General features: G+C 43.3%; 1 protein-coding gene across 3 annotated transcripts in view; it reads right to left on the reverse strand.

Annotated features, from left to right (window-relative positions):
* Positions 1–12,296: 12,296 nt before the first annotated feature.
* LOC120033367 (RNA-binding protein 45-like) overlaps positions 12,297–22,010 on the reverse strand; it is a 33,510-nt gene continuing 23,796 nt past the window's right edge. For 2 of the 3 annotated variants that reach the window (XR_005473949.1, XR_005473948.1), the window contains exons 10-12: positions 18,958–19,037; positions 12,738–12,924; positions 12,297–12,395 (exon numbers count right to left, since the gene is read on the reverse strand). The gene's annotated coding sequence lies outside the window, so the exon portion shown is untranslated. The remainder of the gene's footprint in view (positions 12,396–12,737; positions 12,925–18,957; positions 19,038–22,010) is intronic. The other variant, XR_005473950.1, reaches the window with a different exon arrangement.

Raw genomic sequence — 22,010 nt, forward strand, 5'->3', positions numbered from 1 at the left:
TTCTTGGGTATGACGCTACAAGCTTTGTACACCTGTATTTGGGGAGTTTTCCCATTATCTGCAGCTCCTCTCAAGCTCTGTCAGGTTGGATGGAGAGCGTCGCTGCATAGCTATTTTCAGGTCTCCAGAGATGTTCAAACGGGTTCAAGTCCGGCCTCTGGCTGAGCCACTCAAGGACATTCAGAGACTTATCCCGAAGCCACTCCTGCGTTGTCTTGCCTGTGAAGGTGTATTTTCACCTCAGTCTGAGGTCCTGACTTTTCATCAAGGATCTCTGTACTTTGACCAGTTCATTTTTAACCCGATCCTGACTAGTCTCACAACGGCGCCGCAGAATGGGCAGATGAAGCGGCCACCTGGTCAGGCTCCTTAGACGTGCACATTGCCTACCGCTCCCGAGTGTACTACTAGCCAATGTCCAGTCTCTTGACAACAAGGAAGACGAAATTCGAGCAAGGGGTTGCCTTCCAGAGAGACATCAGAGATTGTAACTTTCTCTGTTTCACAGAAACATGGCTCTCCCGGGATATGTTGTCGGAATCGGTTCAGCCACCGGACTTCTCCATGCATCGCGCCGACAGAATCACCTCTCTGGGAAGAGGAAGGGCGGGGGGTGTATGCTTCATGATTAACGACTCATGGTGTAATCATAACCGCAAACAGGAACTCAAGTCCTGCTCATCCAACCTAGAATTCCTTAGTCAAATGCCGGCCATTTTACCTACCAAGATAATTCTCGTCAGTTATAGTCAGCTGTGTACATTCCTCTTCAAGCAGACACCAAAATGGCCATCAAGGAACTTCACTGGACTATATGCAAACTGGAAACCATATATCCCGAGGCTGCATTTATTGTAGCTCAGGATTTTAACAAAGCAAATATGAGGACAAGGCTACCTAAATCCTACCAGCATAACAATTGCGCTACGCGCATCGGCAATATCCTCGACCACAGCTACTCTAACTTCCACGATGCATACAAAGCCCTCCCCTGCCCTCCGTTCGGAAAATCCGACCACGGCGCCATCTTGTTCCTACCGTCTTATAGGCGGAAAATCAAACAGGATGTACCAGTGACGAGAACCATTCAATACTGGTCCAACCAGTCGGAAACCACGCTTCAAGATTGTTTTGATCACGCGGACTGGAATATGTTCCGATCAGCCTCAGAGAACATCGACCTATACACTGACTCGGTGAGTGCGTTTTATAAATAAGTGCATTGGAGATGTCGTACCCACTCTGATTATTAAAACCTACCCTAGCACAGCTTGTGGGCTGTCGCATAATTCTATGGCACATTATTTAAGTGTCAGCCATTGTTGCCATTAATGCTAGCTAGTGCTAGTTTGACCACCAGAGGGCATCTTTGAGAAGCATTTGACTGTTTTTAATATTGGCTGTACTAGAGAATTTAAAACCTTTTTTTGTAAGAACATAGTATATGGTATTGATTTTAAGAAAATTTGCTGAATTAATTTGATTAATATTATGGTGTTTCAATTCCAAGAAGAACGAAAAATGAAACCCTCAGTGTTTCCGTTAGGAAAACATGGTGCTGTACAATGTGACCGATTGGGAGGAGGCTACTAAGTGACTGCGAGTGAAGAGCAAAATGATCCTAACATTTCCACACCCTAATTGTAGGCTTACCAGTTCCCAAACGGAGATTCAGTGAAAGTAAAAATGTCATTGATTTTATCAAGACCAGTCCCCATTCTTGTCTCAGAGCAGCGCGAAAGGGTGCTGAAATAGTTGACCACACGCAGGTAGGCTATTTCTTCAAATCCTTTTAACAATTGGATGACCTTTTTGTTGTGGCTCCCATTTTGGCTGTAGTGTTTGTTGCGCGTTCCGGTGAGGGCGTGCACTTCGTTATTAATCTCTGGTAATGGTCTCCGGTATTCTCCGTCTTAAATTGTATTTACATATTAGGGTACCTGAGGATTGATTAGGAACGTTGTTTGATATGTTTGGAAGAAGTTTATTGGTAACTTACTGGATTCATTTGTATGCATTTTGAACGAGGGAAACCGGTGGATTACTGAAACTGACTTTTTTGGGATATAAAGGACTTTATCGAACAAAAGGACAATTTGTTATGTAGCTGGGGACCCTTGTGATTACAACCAGATGAAGATCTTCAAAGTTATTTATTTTATCGCTATTTCTGACTTTTGTGATGCCTCTGATTGGTTGGAAATGTATGCAATGCTTTTGTGTGCGGGGCGCTGTCCTCAGATAATCACATGGTGTGCTTTCGCCGTAAAGCCTTTTTGAAATCTGACAATCTGGCAGCGGCTGGATTAACAAGAAGTTAAGCTTTTAACTGATGTTTAACATTTGTATTTTCATGAATGTTTAATATTACGATTTTTGTCATTTGAATTTCGCGCTCTGCAATTTCACCGGATGTTGGCCAGGTGGGACGGTAGCGTCCAAATGATCCGCAAGAAGTTAAGTCCTTAGTGATTTGGATACCAAGGAACGATCCACTGAAGCCCTGCCGATGTGGATTTCTTTCCTGTCATCCACAATCACCTCCTTGGTCTTACTGACGTTGATGGAGAGGTTGTCCAGGCACCACACTACCAGGTCACTGACCTCCCTGTTAGGGCTGTGTTTCAGAGCTTAGACCAGTGGTCACCAACCCGTTGATTGCGATCGACAAACATTTGTGTAAAAAACCCAACGATAAAGCCTTGCGTTCCTATTTAATTTGTCTTGCACTGTTGGTGGTAGGTGCACCCGATTCAGCTGACCTGCGCCCCTAGTAGGCGAAGTGTTCCCATTTTGAACCGTTTCATGTGGTATAAACTCTGCCTTCCCGATGGGCCTGGAGAGAAAATTAACTGCACTATAGGCCTACCACTGGCCAATCGGATGGCTCAGATTACTGTGTCTACAGTAACATAGCAGGCATAAAGGAAAGCTAAAGCAAAGTTGATACTGTGAGATTTTAAAACTGTGGCTTGTGTCTTTTTTACACTGTAAATCAGTGAATTGAAATTAATTAATTCGATCCTAATCTATGGATTTCACATAACTGGGCAGGGGCGCAGCCTTGGGTGACATAGTTGAAGTCGGAAGTTTAAATACACTTAGGTTGGAGTCATTAAAACTCGTTTTTCAACCACTCCACAAATTTCTTGTTAACAAACTATAGTTTTGGCAAGTGGGTTAGGACTTGCCAAAATCTACTTTGTGCATGACACAAGTCATTTTTCCAACAATTGTTTACAGACAGATTATTTCACTTATAATTCACTGTATCACAATTCCAGTGGGTCAGAAGTTTACATACACTAAGTTGACTGTGCCTTTAAACAGCTTAGAAAATTCCAGAAAATGATGTCATTGCTTTAGAAGCTTCTGATAGGCTAATTGACATAATTTGAGTCAATTGGAGGTGTACCTGTGGATGTATTTCAAGGTCTACCTTCAAACTCAGTGTCTCTTTGCTTGACATCATGGGAAAATCAAAAGAAATCAGCCAAGACCTCAGGAAAAAAATTGTAGACCTCCACAAGTCTGGTTCATCCTTGGGAGAAATTTCCGAACGCCTTGAAGGTACCACGTTCATCTGTACAAACAATAGTACGCAAGTATAAACACCATGGGACCACGCAGCCGTCATACCGCTCAGGAAGGAGACGCGTTCTGTCTCCTAGAGATGAGCGTACTTGGTGCGAAAAGTTCAAATCAATCCCAGAACAACAGCAATGGACCTTGTGAAGATGCTGGAGGAAACAGGTACAAAAGTATCTATATCCACAGTAAAACGAGTCCTATATCGACATAACCCGAAAGACCGCTCAGCAAGGAAGAAGCCACTGCTCCAAAACCGCCATAAAAAAGCAAGACTACGGTTTGCAACTACACATGGGGACAAAGATTGTACTTTTTGGAGAAATGACCTCTGGTCTGATGAAACAAAAATAGAACTGATTGGCCATAATGACCATCATGTTAAGGGGAGAAAGGGGGAGGCTTGCAAGACCCCATTGGCTACAGGTTATCTACAAGTCTCTGCTAGGTAAAGCCCCGCCTTATCTCAGCTCACTGGTCACCATAGCAGCACCTACTCGTAGCACGCGCTCCAGCAGGTATATCTCACTGGCCACCCCCAAAGCCAATTCCTCCTTTGGTTGTCTTTCCTTCCAGTTCTCTGCTGCCAATGACTGGAACGAACTGCAAAAATCTCTGAAGCTGGAAACGCTTATCTCCCTCACTAGTTTTAAGCACCAGCTGTCAGAGCAGCTCACAGATTACTGCCATCTATAATTTAGCCCAAACAACTACCTCTTTCCCTACTTTATTTAGCTCCTATGCACCCCATTATTTCTACTTTGCACATTCTTCCACTGCAAATCAACCATTCCAGTGTTTTACTTGCTATATTGTATTTACCTCACCACTGTGGCCTTTTTTGCCTTCGTTATCTCACCTCATTTGCTCACATTGTACATAGACCTACTGTATTATTGACTGTATGTTGTGTTTATTCCATGTGTAACTCTGTGTTGTATGTGTCGAATTGCTGTGCTTTATCTTGGCCAGGTCGCAGTTGCAAATGAGAACTTGTTCTCAACTAGCCTACCTGGTTAAATAAATAAAAGATGCGAGGGAAGGAGAAGGGACTCATAGGCCTGAGAGATAATATTCCCAAATGTGTTACATTTCATTGTATCATTCATCAGGAAGCACTTGTAGCTAAACTCTAAGACTATGACTTACAGAATGTGATGCAGCAAGTCGTGTGCGTGGTGAACATTATTAGGAGGGCACTGGATCACCGGCAATTCCGCGAGTTGCTGGAGAAATACCAGAAAGAATACGGCGACTTGATATTTCACAGTGAGGTGAGAGCTGTCTCGTGGCAGAGATTTGGAAAGATTTCTCTCGCTCTCCCAGAAATCTGTGAATTTGTTGCAAGTAAGGTGAGAGGAGCCAGAGCTGAATGATCCACAGTGTATATTAAAGCTGGAATTTTTAACTGACATCACCTGCCACCTGAACACGGTGAATCTCCAGCTCATAGGGAGAGCTAAAACTCTGGGGAAAATGCTGTGTGGTCACAGCATTTCAAAATAAAATCACACGGTTCATACCTGACAGTTTGTTCATTTCCCAAAATTAAGAGCAGTCACCACATCTAAACCAGACACACTGCAACATTTTAGCTATGATGCATTTGTGCATGTGTTGGAAGAGTTGGAGTTTGAGTCAAGATTCAAGGATATTTTAACTTAATTGAGAACCCCTTTCCTGTACCATCTCTGAACCCCTGACTGTGCTGGAATAGAGAGTGAGATAGTGGAGCATTTCGCTACACTCGCATTAACATCTGCTAACCATGTGTATGTGACCAATAAAATTTGATTTGGAGCTGCAGGCAAATGACACATTGCAAGGTCCATAGGCGCATAGACACAGCTTGGCTAAATTGTAACTGTAAAGCACATATTGGGCTCAACCAGGACTGTTACTTTTGTAAATTAATTATGACATTTTAAGAATGTGATTTGGGGAAAAAAAATGGCAAATGCAGAACGGTGGTAAATGCCTATAAGCAGCTTGGGGAGGATAATTATTTCAGATTTAATCACGTAATATTAGGCCTACTGATTATTTCTCACAATCTACTTGGGTGCTAGTCATTGACAGCCTGTGAGCTACAGGACATGCAGTTTGGTGCAACCTTAGGTAGGCTACAGCAAAGCCTTATCAGAAATGCCCGTGTGCACCATGGCAAGGCGAAATGATGAATTCGCTCGTGGTGAACGCAGCTCAAATTATATGAAACACCATTGGTCAACAATACAAATGTAACAGCACAACACAATAGATATAGAGAAACTCTGAATGATCGGCTATGAAAATCCAACTGACATCTACTCCTGAGGTGCTGACCTGTTGCACCCTCGACAACTACTGTGATTATTATTATTTGACCCTGCTGGTCATCTATGAACATTTGAACATCTTGGCCATGTTCTGTTATAATCTCCACCAGGGACAGCCAGAAGAGGACTGACCACCCCTCATAGCCTGGTTCCTCTCTAGGTTTCTTCCTAGGTTCTGGCCTTTCTAGGGAGTTTTTCCTAGCCACCGTGCTTCTATACCTGCATTGGTTGCTGTTTGGGGTTTTAGGCTGGGTTTCTGTACAGCACTTTGTGACAGCTGATGTAAGAAGGGCTTTATGATAAAATTTGATTTGATATTTTATTTTGCAGGTGCCTTTTCATTTTAAACACCAGTGATGCATATAGCGCTTTCTAACATCACTGAACCAAAACAGTGGAATGTGAGAGCAAAGGAAAACTTTTAAGTGATCAAAAACATTAATCTTAAAATACAATTTGTTTATTATATAATCTATAAAATGTACTATTAGACTTAGCTCAAAACAATCATTAAAAATGACAAATTACCCAGCTGTTCTGTTTCCTCCATTGCTCAGATAGTCTCAAAGCAGCAATATGTAACTTTTGGGCAACCCAACCAAATTCACATAGAAATGTGAGTTATAGATCTGTCATTCTCATTGACAGCAAGCCTAAGAAGCAGTATATCTGTTTTATGTGCGCTATTTCTATGCTTCTCATGCACTACTTCAGTGTATCATTTCTGGTTTTGTACACCAGCTGAAAATACAATATTTGGGGTTATTGGAAAGATATTTCCCAGCAGTTTGGATGGTATGATTCTCTACATTGTTCGTTTTGTCAAACTTAAATTAGGCAAAATATAATTTTAACAACCAGGAAATGGCAGAGCAATTTCTGCATATTGCACCCTTAAACAATACATATAGAGCTGTAAGCAAAGAACCGTGATTCAAATTCCTGCCGTTGGCCAGTCCAGTGTTGTGATTGGCTATAAAGAGCCTTCCGTTTGCGTGCCTTCAAAATGATGCACTACAGAGCTGTCTGTTTAGCTTGCTAGCAGACTTGAACAGTAAGCACCGAACTACTAGGTACACACAGGAAGGAATTTAAAATAAATACATAGATACCTTGAGTGGAATATACTTGTTAAAGTTAGCTAGCTAATTACTGGTTAGCCAACATTAATCTGTAAAACGAAAAGCAATCAGCTCTAGCAAACACCATAAAACAAGTCCACTAATTGAAGGCAGGATCCAATATTTAGGGTATTAATCCCAAGGGGAGACACTCAGCACATGGGGAATTTGAATATGAAGACACAAAGGGGAGAATCTGCAACCTGCTACAGTTCATACAATACATAACCAGTCCCAAATAATAGAATGTAAACTGACATTTACATTTACATTTAAGTCATTTAGCAGACGCTCTTATCCAGAGCGACTTACAAATTGGTGCATTCACCTTATGATATCCAGTGGAACAACCACTTTACAATAGTGCATCTAACTCTTTTAAGGGGGAGGGGGGGGTAGAAGGATTACTTTATCCTATCCTAGGTATTCCTTAAAGAGGTGGGGTTTCAGGTGTCTCCGGAAGGTGGTGATTGACTCCGCTGACCTGGCGTCGTGAGGGAGTTTGTTCCACCATTGGGGTGCCAGAGCAGCGAACAGTTTTGACTGGGCTGAGCGGGAGCTGTACTTCCTCAGAGGTAGGGAGGCGAGCAGGCCAGAGGTGGATGAACGCAGTGCCCTTGTTTGGGTGTAGGGCCTGATCAGAGCCTGAAGGTACGGAGGTGCCGTTCCCCTCACAGCTCCGTAGGCAAGCACCATGGTCTTGTAGCGGATGCGAGCTTCAACTGGAAGCCAGTGGAGAGAGCGGAGGAGCGGGGTGACGTGAGAGAACTTGGGAAGGTTGAACACCAGACGGGCTGCGGCGTTCTGGATGAGTTGTAGGGGTTTAATAGCACAGGCAGGGAGCCCAGCCAACAGCGAGTTGCAGTAATCCAGACGGGAGATGACAAGTGCCTGGATTAGGACCTGCGCCGCTTCCTGTGTGAGGCAGGGTCGTACTCTGCGAATGTTGTAGAGCATGAACCTACAGGAACGGGTCACCGCCTTGATGTGAGTTGAGAACGACAGGGTGTTGTCCAGGATCACGCCAAGGTTCTTAGCACTCTGGGAGGAGGACACAATGGAGTTGTCAACCGTGATGGCGAGATCATGGAACGGGCAGTCCTTCCCCGGGAGGAAGAGCAGCTCCGTCTTGCCGAGGTTCAGCTTGAGGTGGTGATCCGTCATCCACACTGATATGTCTGCCAGACATGCAGAGATGCGATTCGCCACCTGGTTATCAGAGGGGGGAAAGGAGAAGATTAATTGTGTGTCGTCTGCATAGCAATGATAGGAGAGACCATGTGAGGATATGACAGAGCCAAGTGACTTGGTGTATAGCATGACATGAATGACATGAATACTAAATCAGCTAAACTCAGGTTAACATGTCAGAATCAGCTTTATTTCGACAAATACATTTGCATGTACAGGAATGTGACTCTGAAATGGTGCTGGCAGACCAAATATAGATGTAGATCCACAGTGTACATACAATGAACACTAAACTAAAAACGTTAAGCTACAATACATAAATGATGCATGTAAGAGATGCGAAGAGCAATGTGCAGTTCTGGGATGATAGTGCAAGGTACATAGTCTGTGGATGAGAGGATGATCCGTGGACCAGGTGGCCAGTTGGTGAGGGCCACGGCGCTGGGGAAGAAACTGTTCAGGTGGCGGGAGGTTTTGGTCGTGATTGACCTGAACCATTTGCCAGAGGGGAGCCTTTGGAAGAGGGGTCGGCGATGATCTTTCCTGCACGCTTCCATGCCCTGCAGGACCTCGATGGAGGGCAGGGGGCAGCCAAGGAACCTCTCAGAAGACCAGACACTCCGTTGCGGTGATCGAGGATGTGAGGATGGATTCGACGGTCGTTTACAACTGAATCAGTACATACAACATTCAAAAGGAGGACTGAGGACAAAACACCATGCATTCACTGAGGAAAACAGATTTGTTTTATAGTAATTGTCTCACGGTGAACTACCATTGTTTATCAATTGCACCCCAGGTAATCTTAGGTTTTATTACATAGTCGGGAGGAACTACTGAATATAATAGCAACGTCAACTCACCATCATTACGACCAGGAATATGACTTTCCCGAAGCGGATCCTGTGTTTTGCCTTCCACCCAGGACAATGGATCTGATCCCAGCCGGCGAACCTAAACAACGTCGCCGTAAAAGGGGCAAACGAAGCGGTCTTCTGGTCATGCTCCGGAGACGGTCACATCGCGCACCACTCCCTAGCATACTACTCGCCAATGTCCAGTCTCTTGACAACAAGAGAGCAAGAGTTGCCTTCCAGAGAGACATGAGACTAACGTTCTTTGCTTCACGGAAACATGGCTCACCCGAGAGACGCTATCGGAGTCGGTGCAGCCAGCTGGTTTCTTCACGCATCGCGCCGACAGAAACAAGCATCTTTCTGGTAAGAAGAGGGGCGGGGGGGTATGCCTTATGATTAACGAGACGTGGTGTGATCATAACAACATACAGGAACTCAAGTCCTTCTGCTCACCTGACTTAGAATTCCTCACATTCAAATGTTGACCGCATTATCTATCTAAGGGAAATCTCTTCGATTATAATCACAGCCGTATATATTCCCCAAGCAGACACATTGATGGCCCTGAACGAACTTTATTTGACTATGTAAACTGGAAACCACATATCCTGAGGCTGCATTCATTGTAGCTGGGGATTTTAACAAGGCTAATCTGAAAACAAGACTCCCTAAATTCTATCAGCATATCGATTGCGCAACCAGGGCTGGTAAAACCCTGGATCATTGTTATTCTAACTTCCGCGACGCATATAAGGCCCTCCCCCGCCCTCCTTTCGGAAAAGCTGACCACGACTCCATTTTGTTGCTTCCAGCCTAGACAGAAACTAAAACAAGAAGCTCCCGCGCTCAGGCCTGTTCAACGCTGGTCCGACCAATCTGATTCCACGCTTCAAGACTGCTTCGATCACGTGGATTGGAATATGTTCCGCATTGCGTCCAACAACAACATTGACGAATACGCTGATTCGGTGAGCGAGTTCATTAGAAAGTGCATCGGCGATGTCGTACCCACAACAATTAAAACATTCCCAAACCAGAAACCGTGGATTGATGGCAGCATTCGCACGAAACTGAACGCGCGAACTACTGCTTTTAACCAGGGCAAGGTGACCGGAAACATGACCAAATACAAACAGTGTAGCTATTCCCTCCGCAAGGCAATCAAACAAGCTAAGCGTCAGTATAGAGACAAAGTAGAGTTGCAATTCAACGGCTCAGACACAAGAGGTATGTGGCAGGGTCTACAGTCAATCACGGATTACAAAAAGAAAACCAGCCCCGTCGCGGACCAGGATGTCTTGCTCCCAGACAGACTAAATAACTTCCTTGCTCGCTTTGAGGACAATACAGTGCCACTGACACGGCCCGCTACCAAAACCTGCGGACTCTCCTTCACTGCAGCCGACGTGAGTAAAACATTTAAACGTGTTAACCCTTGCAAGGCTGCATCCCCAGCCGCATCCTCAGAGCATGCGCAGACCAGCTGGCTGGTGTGTTTACGGACATATTTAATCAATCCTTATCCCAGTCTGCTGTTCCCACATGCTTCAAGAGGGCCACCATTGTTCCTGTTCCCAAGAAAGCTAAGGTAACTGAGCTAAACGACTACCGCCCCGTAGCACTCACTTCCGTCATCATGAAGTGCTTTGAGAGACTAGTCAAGGACCATATCACCTCCACCCTACCTGACACCCTAGACCCACTCCAATTTGCTTACCGCCCCAATAGGTCCACAGACGACGCAACCACACTGCACACTGCCCTAACCCATCTGGACAAGAGGAATACCTATGTGAGAATGCTGTTCATCGACTACAGCTCAGCATTTAACACCATAGTAACCTCCAAACTCGTCATCAAGCTCGAGACCCTGGGTCTCGACCCCGCCCTGTGCAACTGGGTACTGGACATCCTGACGGGCCGTCCCCAGGTGGTGAGGGTAGGTAACAACATCTCCACCCTCGCTTATCCTCAACACTGGGGCCCCACAAGGGTGCATTCTGAGCCCTCTCCTGTACTCCCTGTTCACCCACGACTGCGTGGCCATGCACGCCTCCAACTCAATCATCAAGTTTGCGGACGACACTACAGTGGTAGGCTTGATTACCAACAACGACGAAGACGGCCTACAGGGAGGAGGTGAGGGCCCTCGGAGTGTGGTGTCAGGAAAATAACCTCACACTCAACGTTAACAAAACAAAGGAGATGATTGGGGACTTCAGGAAACAGCAGAGGGAGCACCCCCCTATCCACATCGACGGGACAGTAGTGGAGAGGGTAGTAAGTTTTAAGTTCCTCGGCGTACACATCACGGACAAACTGAATTGGTCCACCCACACAGACAGCGTTGTGAAGAAGGCGCAGCAGCGCCTCTTCAACCTCAGGAGGCTGAAGAAATTCGGCTTGTCACCAAAAGCACTCACAAACTTCTACAGATGCACAATCGAGAGCATCCTGTCGGGCTGTATCACCGCCTGGTACGGCAACTGCTTCGCCCACAACCGTAAGGCTCTCCAGAGGGTAGTGAGGTCTGCACAACGCATCACTGGGGGCAAACTACCTGCCCTCCAGGACACCTACACCACCCGATGTCACAGGAAGGCCATAAAGATAATCAAGGACAACAACCACCTGAGCCACTGCCTGTTCACCCCGCTATCATCCAGAAGGCGAGGTCAGTACAGGTGCATCAAAGCAGGGACCGAGAGACTGAAAAACAGCTTCTATCTCAAGGCCATCAGACTGTTAAACAGCCACCACTAACATCGAGTGGCTGCTGCCAACATACTGACTCAACTCCAGCTCACTTTAATAATGGAAATTGATCAAAAATGTATCACTAGCCACTTTAAACAATGCCACTTAATATACTGTACTCTATGCCATCTTTATATAATACATGTATCACTAGCCAATTTAAACTATGTACTTTTATGTTTACATACCCTACATTACTCATCTCATGTGTATATACTGTACTCGATACCATCTACTGCATCTTGCCTATGCCATTCTGTACCATCACTCATTCATATCTTTATGTACATATTCTTTATCCCTTTACACTTGTGTGTATAAGGTAGTAGTTGTGGAATTGTTAGGTTAGATTACTCGTTGGTTATTAATGCATTGTCGGAACTAGAAGCACAAGCATTTCGCATTAACATCTGCTAACCATGTGTATGTGACAAATAAAATTTGATTTGATTTGAATACCAATCTCAATTTGGCATTGGAAGTTTTATTGAAGTCATTAATACAGGAGTCAAATCACATCGGGAGTCTCATCAGATCAGACGTTATCAGCAAGCCAGATCAATCTGTTGAAAGAGCACAAGCAGAACAAAGATATAAGTGCAAACAGATACAATTAATCTCTGCTCAACTCCTCACTTGCATCCTTCTCAAAACCCATTGGAGGTCTGAGGCGAGGAGACGGGTCGTCTCCTCCAATGGTGTTTTAGGAGGCGCAATGGTCCATCAATAGCTCTGTCTATGAAGTTGGTTACATTTCTCCAGCCCCATCCCTCAGCTTTTCACCAACATGGCAGCGGGGAGTTTGCTTTGTTATTGTTTCAACTGCTAATTGCCACTTTAAGAAACACAAATGAGCATACATGTATGTTTAAGCATTCACAACTGTTGGGAGTGCGGTGCCATACCTTTAGCACCCAGGTGCAGCAGAGCTGACACACTAAAGATGAAGTTGTGGCAGATGTCTTGACCACTCTCTGGCTGTTCTCCAGATAACAGTAGCGCTGGAAGCTGTCCCAGGCATTGTTTGTAGCAACGTCACCTCCCTCAGAACCAGTGAAGATCTCCAGGTTCTTACAACGGCATCAGCATAATCTATAAAGAGAGCAGAACAATACAGGAGATATTATAGATTTAGTAGGAGTTCAAACTTAAAGTCCTTGTACAATCCATAGACATTGGTAAAAAGGTAACCAAAAACTGGAGTTTGAGGAATGTGGAGGGATACATACAGTGCATTCGGGAAATATTCAGACCCCTTGACTTTTTCCACAAATTGTTACGTTACAGCCTTATTCTAAAATGTATTAAATATTTTTTCCCCCCTCATCAATCCACACACAATACCCCATACTGACAAAGTGAAAACAGGTTTAGAAATTTTAGCAAATGTATTATAAATAAACAGAAACACCTTATTTACATAAGTATTCAAACCCTTTGCTATGAGACTCAAAATTGAGCTCAGGTGCAACCGGTTTCCATTGATCATCATTGAGATGTTTCTACAACTTGGAGTCCACCTGTGGTAAATTAAATTGATTGGACATGATTTGGAAAGACCTGTCTATATAAAGTTCCACAGTTGACAGTGCATGTCAGAGCAAATGCCAAGTGTTGAGGTCAAAGGAATTGTCCATAGGGCTTCGAGACAGGATTGTGTCGAGGTACAGATCCGGGGAAGGGTACCAAAACATTTCTGGAGCATTGAAGGTCCCAAAAACACAGTGGCTTCAAAAATTCTTAAATGGAAGAAGTTTGGAACTTCCAAGACTCTTCCTAGGGCCAGACTGAGCAATCGGGGGGTGACCAAGAACCCGATGGTCACTGACAGAGCTCTAGAGTTCCTCTGTTGAGATGGGAGAACCTTCCAGAAGGACAACCATCTCTGCAGCACTACACATACACAGTCAACTTAGTGTATGTACATTTCTGACCCACTGGAATTGTGATACAGTGAATTATAAGTAAAATAATCTGTCTGTAAAACATTGTTGGAAAAATGACTCGTGTCATGCAGAGTAGATGTCCTAAACGACTAGCCAAAACTATAGTTTGTTAACAAGAAATGTGTGGAGTGGTTGAAAAACTAGTTTCAATGACTCCAACCTAAGTGTATTTAAACTTCCGACTTCAACTGTATGTATGTATGTATGTATGTACACTGCTCAAAAAAATAAAGGGAACACTAAAATAACACATCCTAGATCTGAATGAATGAAATATTCTTATTAAATACTTTTTTCTTTACACAGTTGAATGTGCTGACAACAAAATCACACAAAAATGATCAATGGAAATCAAATTTATCAACCCATGGAGGTCTGGATTTGGAGTCACACTCAAAATTAAAGTGTAAAACCACACTACAGGCTGATCCAACTTTGATGTAATGTCCTTAAAACAAGTCAAAATGAGGCTCAGTAGTGTGTGTGGCCTCCACGTGCCTGTATGACCTCCCTACAACGCCTGGGCATGCTCCTGATGAGGTGGCGGATGGTCTCCTGAGGCATCTCCTCCCAGACCTGGACTAAAGCATCCGCCAACTCCTGCACAGTCTGTGGTGCAAAGTGGCGTTGGTGGATGGAGCGAGACATGATGTCCCAGATGTGCTCAATTGGATTCAGGTCTGGGGAACGGGCGGGCCAGTCCATAGCATCAATGCCTTCCTCTTGCAGGAACTGCTGACACACTCCAGCCACATGAGGTCTAGCATTAGGAGGAACCCAGGGCCAACCGCACCAGCATATGGTCTCACAAGGGGTCTGAGGATCTCATCTCGGTACCTAATGGCAGTCAGGCTACCTCTGGCGAGCACATGGAGGGCTGTGCGGCCCCCCAAAGAAATGCCACCCCACACCATGACTGACCCACCACCAAACCGGTCATGCTGGAGGATGTTGCAGGCAGCAGAACGTTCTCCACGGCGTCTCCAGACTCTGTCACGTCTGTCACGTGCTCAGTGTGAACCTGCTTTCATCTGTGAAGAGCACAGGGCGCCAGTGGCGAATTTGCCAATCTTGGTGTTCTCTGGCAAATGCCAAACGTCCTGCACGGTGTTGGGCTGTAAGCACAACCCACACCTGTGGACGTCGGGCCCTCATACCACCCTCATGGGGTCTGTTTCTGACCGTTTGAGCAGACACATGCACATTTGTGGCCTGCTGGAGGTCATTTTGCAGGGCTCTGGCAGTGCTCCTCCTGCTCAAAGGCGGAGGTAGCGGTCCTGCTGCTGGGTTGTTGCCCTCCTACGGCCTCCTCCACGTCTCCTGATGTACTGGCCTGTCTCCTGGTAGCGCCTCCATGCTCTGGACACTACGCTGACAGACACAGCAAACCTTCTTGCCACAGCTCGCATTGATGTGCCATCCTGGATGAGCTGCACTACCTGAGCCACTTGTGTGGGTTGTAGACTCCGTCTCATGCTACCACTAGAGTGAAAGCACCGCCAGCATTCAAAAGTGACCAAAACATCAGCCAGGAAGCATAGGAACTGAGAAGTGGTCTGTGGTCACCACCTGCAGAACCACTCCTTTATTGGGGGTGTCTTGCTAATTGCCTATAATTTCCACCTGTTGTCTATTCCATTTGCACAACAGCATGTGAAATTTATTGTCAATCAGTGTTGCTTCCTAAGTGGACAGTTTGATTTCACAGAAGTGTGATTGACTTGGAGTTACATTGTGTTGTTTAAGTGTTCCCTTTATTTTTTTGAGCAGTATATATATATATATATATATATTCAGAACCATAACCCTGTAATGCTTAGAGAAGATCTAATGTCAAGTGTTATTGAAGTGTTGTGGTTGCAGGTTCTTGGGGACCTGAATATTGACTGGTTTTCATCAAGCTGTCCACTGAAGAGGAAGCTTCCTACTGTAACCAGTGCCTGTAATCTGGTTCAGGTTATTAATCAATCTACCAGAGTGTTTACAAACACTACAGGAACAAGATCATCCACATGTATCAATCACATTTTTACTAATGCTGTAGAACTTTGTTCTGAAGCTATATCCATACACATTGGATGCAGTGATCACAATGTAGTGGCTATATCCAGGAAAGCTAAAGGTCCAACAGCTGGGCCTAAAATAGTATATAAGAGATCATACAAAAGATTTTGCTGTGACTTATGTGGAATATTTGTTGGTCTGATGTGATTAATGAGGAGCATCCAGACACTGCACTTGATGAATTTATGAAATTGCTTCATCCAATTATTGATAAACATGCACCTGTTAAGAGACTGTTAGAACTGTTAAGGCTCCGTGGATTGATGAGGAATTGAAAAATGTGAGTACTTTAACTTCTTCGGGAGACTGGTTTTTGTTCGGAATTTCAGATGACTGACGTGCAAAAAGTAAACTGCCTGTTACTCAGGCTCAAAAGCTAGGATATGCATATAATTGGTAGCATTGGATAGAAAACCCTCTGACGTTTCTAAAACTGTTAAAATAATGTCTGAGTATAACAGAACTGATATAGCAGGCGAAAACCCGAGGAGAATCCACCCTAAATATTTTTGGGTGAGATCACAGGCCATTTCAATGCCAGCCTATAGGAAATTCAAAATAATACCTCTCAGATTGCAGTTCCTATGGCTTCCACTAGATGTCAGTCTTCAGAAAGGGTTTCAGGCTTTTTTTTTGAAAAATGAACAAGTATTTGTAGTTTTTCCAAGGTGTCCCCCATTGGAAAAATAGTCTTGTTGCGCACGTGAAAGAGAGCGGGCTCTTCGTTATTTATCTTCCCTATTGAACATACTATTCTCTGTCTTAAATATGTATATATATATATTATATTTAGATATTAGAATACCTGAGGATTATTTAGAAACATCGTTTGTCTTGTTTGGGCGAACTTTACCGGTAACTTTTTGGATTCGTTTGTATGCATGTTGAACGAGTGGATTACTGAATCAAGCGCGCCAACTAAACTGACATTTTTGGAATATAAAGAACGACTTTATCGAACACAATGATCATTCATTGTGTAGCTGGGACACTTGGGATTGCAAACAGAGGAAGATCTTCAAAGTTAAGTGATTTATTTTATCGCTATTTGGGATTTTTTTATGCCTGTGCTGGTTTGGAAAAGTATTTTGGCGTGGGGCGCTGTCCTCAGAAGATCAAATGCTATGCTTTCGCCGTAAGGCCTTTTTTAAAATCTGCCAACGCTGTTGGATTAACAAGAAGTTAAGCTTTGAAATGATGTATGACACTTGTATTTTCATGAATGTTTAATATTACAATTTTTGTATTTCGCGCTCTGCAATTTCACCGGATGTTGTCGTGGTGGAATGCTAGTGGGACACTGATCTAAAAGAGGTTAAATGAAATTATGGGCAGAAAGACAAATTCAACTCCATCTTAAATCGAATCAGATGTCTTATTCATCACAAAATTAATTATTTTAATGATTATTTCATTGGCACAGTTGGCAAACTTAGGCAGGAAATGCCCATGACAAACAGTGAGCAATTATATTCATGCATTAAAAAAACAAATAATGAAATAAAAGCAGTGCAAATTTGAATTTTGTAAAGTTAGCATGGGAGAGGTGGAAAAATTATTGTTAACGATCAATAATGACAAACCTCCTGGCATTGACAACTTAGATGGAAAGCAATCTGAGCATAGAGGAAAGTCTTTGTCCTCAGGCATGGAGGGAAACCAAAGTAATCCCGCTACCCAAGTGGTAAAGCGGCCTTTACTGGTTCTAACAGCAGATTTATAAAGCTTGCTGCCAGCTCTTAGCAAACTGTTGAAAAAAATGGTGTTTGACCAAATACAATTGTTACTGATACAAGTATTCTGCGTGTATCCTGTGTGTATTTCTTTTCTCTCCTTCTTCCCTACTCACAGGTGACCATCATCATTCCCCAATCAGTCATCAATCAGTCGCTAATCAGAAGACACCTGCTCCTTTTCTCCTACCCAATCACAGTCCCTTTCCCTTGGTTTAAAAACCCTGTCAGTTGTGTTCTCTAGAGCTCAATCTCTCTGTCAATGCCATCTGTCTATAGATCTCTTGTTTGGTTTGCAACTACATGTCACTTTGTCCCCATCTGTGAGTATTGGTTTTGTTATGGTGTTTGAGTGTTTCTTTGATAGTGGGAAAAGGGGGTAACCAGACAGGTCGCCCGTGGGCATACACTACCCGTAGGTAAACTTTGTTAAATACACTAGTTAGAACTGGGCGGACCACCCACTGTATTTTTGGTTAGTTAGCTGTTGGTGAAGTAGGCTAGTCTTGCTTAGGGGTGTTTGTGGATACTTATTATTTCTTTCCTTGGGTCCAGCTCAGACCCTTTTCCTGCTCCCCCCTTTACTGTGTGTTTAGAAATAAACCCTGAGTGTTTGACGGTAGATATTAGTTGTCGTGGTTATTTTGTTCTCACTCTTACTTTGTCACTACTATAATTTGCATGAGTTATGTTACGGGTCCCATTTCCATCCCCCCTAGACTGTCGGGCAAAAGGGATTCGTAACAACAATGCTATTTCTCTGTAAACAAATTAACACATTTTCAGCATGCTTATAGAGAAGGGCACTCAACATGTACACTAACACAAATGACTGATGATTGTTTGAAAGAAATTGATAATAAGAAGATTGTGGGAGCTGTACTGTTAGATTTCAGTGCAGCCTTTGATATTATTGACCATAACCTGTTATTGAGAACTTTAGTGCTTCAACCTCAGCACTGAATCCACGATATGGCAAATAGAACTCAAAAGTATTTTCTTTAATGGATTGCCATTCGTAATCCCCAAATCCAGAACAAATTCAAAAAAACATACAGTATTATATAGAGCCCTTATTGCATGGAACTTCCTTCCATCTCATATTGCTCAAATAAACAGAAAACCTGGTTTCAATAACAGAAAGCAACACCTCACGGCACAACGCCTCTCCCCTATTTGACCTAGATAGTTGTATATGTGTGCCTTTTAAAAAATGTATGTAGTTCGGTCCTTGTCCAATGATGTTCTGTATTATGTTTTGTGTGGACCCAAGGAAGAGTAGCTGCTACTTTTGCAACAGATAAATGGGGATCCTAATGAAGTACCAATACTTGTAGTAGTCCCCAGAGTGCTGTGTATAGAGGAGAGCCAAGGTAACCTACTTGGAACAGAATGGATTCCTGTATCTCCTGTCTGTCAGCTGAGCAGAGACAAACTTCAACATCACATAGTGACAATGGACCTGCATGGAAAGAGGGATGGAGAGAGAAATGATTTGAGGTCATTCTCATTTATTGCACAAAAACTGACAAGGGTAAAAGTTATTAAATCTTTATTTCAATCTCAAAGTATGCGGTAAGCGGTTATAAATATTCCCTATTATTTGGTTCGGAGCCTGACCCTTTTGGCTCCCCCTCAATCACGGCCCTCTTCCCCAGTGAGGGTCGTCCCTGTATGTACTCATTCTGCCCCCCCAATGAGGTATAATAAGAACTCAAGACTGTGTACAAGATCTCTGACTGTTGTTTTCAAGGTAATCTACTCACGCCGATTCCAGGTTGCATCCAGTTTATACGAACCATGCGCACTAGCACTCAGCGCAAGCAGCAATGAAAACATGACAGACATTGGATGAATATAAAATAACTTAGTCTGTGTGATTTAAAAAAATTATAATAATACTTTTGGCCTCTGCAACAATTAACTGAATAATTCAATGGGTGTTTTGTGCAAAAAGGTGATGACTAAAGTGTGTAAGAAATTTTCAAATCTGGCCGCCAATAGAAATTATTATTTCTGGGCCAGGCATCAGCTGAACTGCAGTACCAAAGCAAAACTGTATACCTTTATTTATTCAAGTTAGTCTCATTGAGATAAAATCTCATGAGACCTGGTCCGACCTTGACACCAGCAGGGGGAAACAATGTTTGAGACATATCAGACATACTGTAACAACTTAGACACACCATGAAATGTTTTTTGTTTTGTTTTTTTTACATACATTTCAATTAAAGAAACATACGCGTCAAGTCGTAATGATAATCACATTTCTCAGTAACGTGAGTCAACCAAACCTATAAACTCAAAGGAAACAAGATCCTGGGGCCCCTTGCTCCCCCCTCTCAGTCATGCTGGTCTTCCAAGTCCTCCTCCTCTATTAAACCCTTCCTCGACATATCTACAATGCTCTTAGTTAAACCAGAGACTATAGAAAACGAAACTACCTTTGGTTAAACCACAGGGTTAAATGTTAGCTGACTAAAATTAGCTAGTTCGCTTTCTAGCTAACTGACATTAACCTAGCTTGGCTCATCAATAGCCTGCTTTAATAACAAAAGACAAAATAACTACCTTCAATTTTGAAATCATAGTTGATTAGCTAGCTGGTTGGTTTCTCTAGTGAAAAACGAATCGAACTTACATCATCAGCCATCATTCACCATCCCCTTTCATCTTCTGTGGTCAAAAAAGTGGTAAGAGATCACTCAAGTCATGACACGCCCAAAAACCTGACCATTTGCGTTTCAGTAGACTGCTACAGGCTATGTTCATTGGCTAGAACTTTCCTGGTATAAAAAGATAGTAAGCAGTTGCGAGAGCAAAATTGATTTTGGAGAGCAAACAGAAAAATTGGTGAGGAGATCTGTGGGGATGTCTTGAAGTATTTCTTCAAGGAAACAAAAGCCTCTGGCCTCTAAATAATTTACTGCATATGGAAATGTGGTTCTGCTCGCTTAAAGTCACACTTGCAAGCTCTCAAGTTAAATTTGTGCGCACCACGCTGGCCTGCGCTCATGTGAACCCGTCCTCTGCTCGACTACATTTCTTCTCTTTCGACTCGTTTTTACTCACGCAATGACGTTTCATCTTGCTCGCGCCTGTTCGACTTTTGAATTGGCTATACATTTACTCAAGTTTTTCCTTTATTTTGGCAGCTACCTGTATATCTATTGTTTTTGTCAAAATTGGTCAGGATCCGTAAATTTGGTTTGGAGTCAGGACTGAGACTGGACCACTCATGAACACAACACTGTCCCTGCCAGTGACAAGCATCCCCATAAAATGATGCTGCCACCACAATACATAAAAAATACAAAAGGGTTTCACTGTTATTGGATTTTCCCTTGCCTGACACTGTGATACCTTTGGTTCACAGTCTTGAGATTAATGCCATACATTTGTTTGTAAAATTTCCACAAAGAATGTTGAATACAATTATAGTTTTTACTTTACTGTTCGTCCGTGCGGTTGGTCCTTTTGACGCTTGGAATGAGACAATATATCCACAGGAAAGTATCAGTAAATAACCTTATCTAAGCACTGGTAGTGAGTTCAGATTTCTATCACCTTAAACATGTAAACATTTGCAAGAGCTCAGCAAGTATGCATGTGTGGCGTGCATGTATTTTCATCTTGTGCACACTTTGAAAAGTTGATCTATAATCTTCTGTGGATCACAGTAGTTTGGTGGCACATTATATACCTTGCATTTGAGGGTTAGTTTAAGAGTTGGGGAAAACATGGCAGAGGCTGTTGAAGATTTTGCACAAGGGCCCACCCTGACTATAAGCGCAGCAGCACAGTTGATACTGTACTGTGGATTGCCATTGTCTCATGTCAGACAGCGTCACTCCTCCACGGCTCTCGTTTCTCAATCAGTTTCTCAATCAGTTCCACGGCTCTCGTTTCTCAATCAGTGGAGGCGGAATCGACGCGCCGACGTAAGACCAAGGTGGATTGGATTTTTTTTTTTTTTTTTACATTACTATGTTGACGCATAATTGCCATGGTAATATGGAATATCCAGTCAATGAACATTTGGGGTAATAAGGCCTAGTCATTCTATAGACTTGGCCGTCCAACGCTTACATCAAATGCTTTATAACAGCATCATATCCCGTAGTAACAGTGCCATTCCAAACACAAAAACCAAGAAAATAAACTAATAATCATCTAATAATAACAAGAGTCATCTTAGTTAATAGCCGAAGTTTGTATTTAGAAGCCTTTTGACCAGTGAGCTTTGCAGCCCAAATGACACTCATCTAACCACTAGCAAGGGCCCCAACGTCTCCTCCTGTCAACTCTCCTCTTTCGCCTCACGGTCCAAATGGCTCTACATCTCCTACGGACTGGGCGAGAAGTGAATCATCTTCATCTGGGAGTGATGATTGTTATACCTGAGTAGCTAGACAAGCACTTTAATAGGCTTTGA

Source organism: Salvelinus namaycush, chromosome 40, assembly GCF_016432855.1.
Source record: "Salvelinus namaycush isolate Seneca chromosome 40, SaNama_1.0, whole genome shotgun sequence".
NCBI classification, from domain to species: Eukaryota; Metazoa; Chordata; class Actinopteri; order Salmoniformes; family Salmonidae; genus Salvelinus; species Salvelinus namaycush.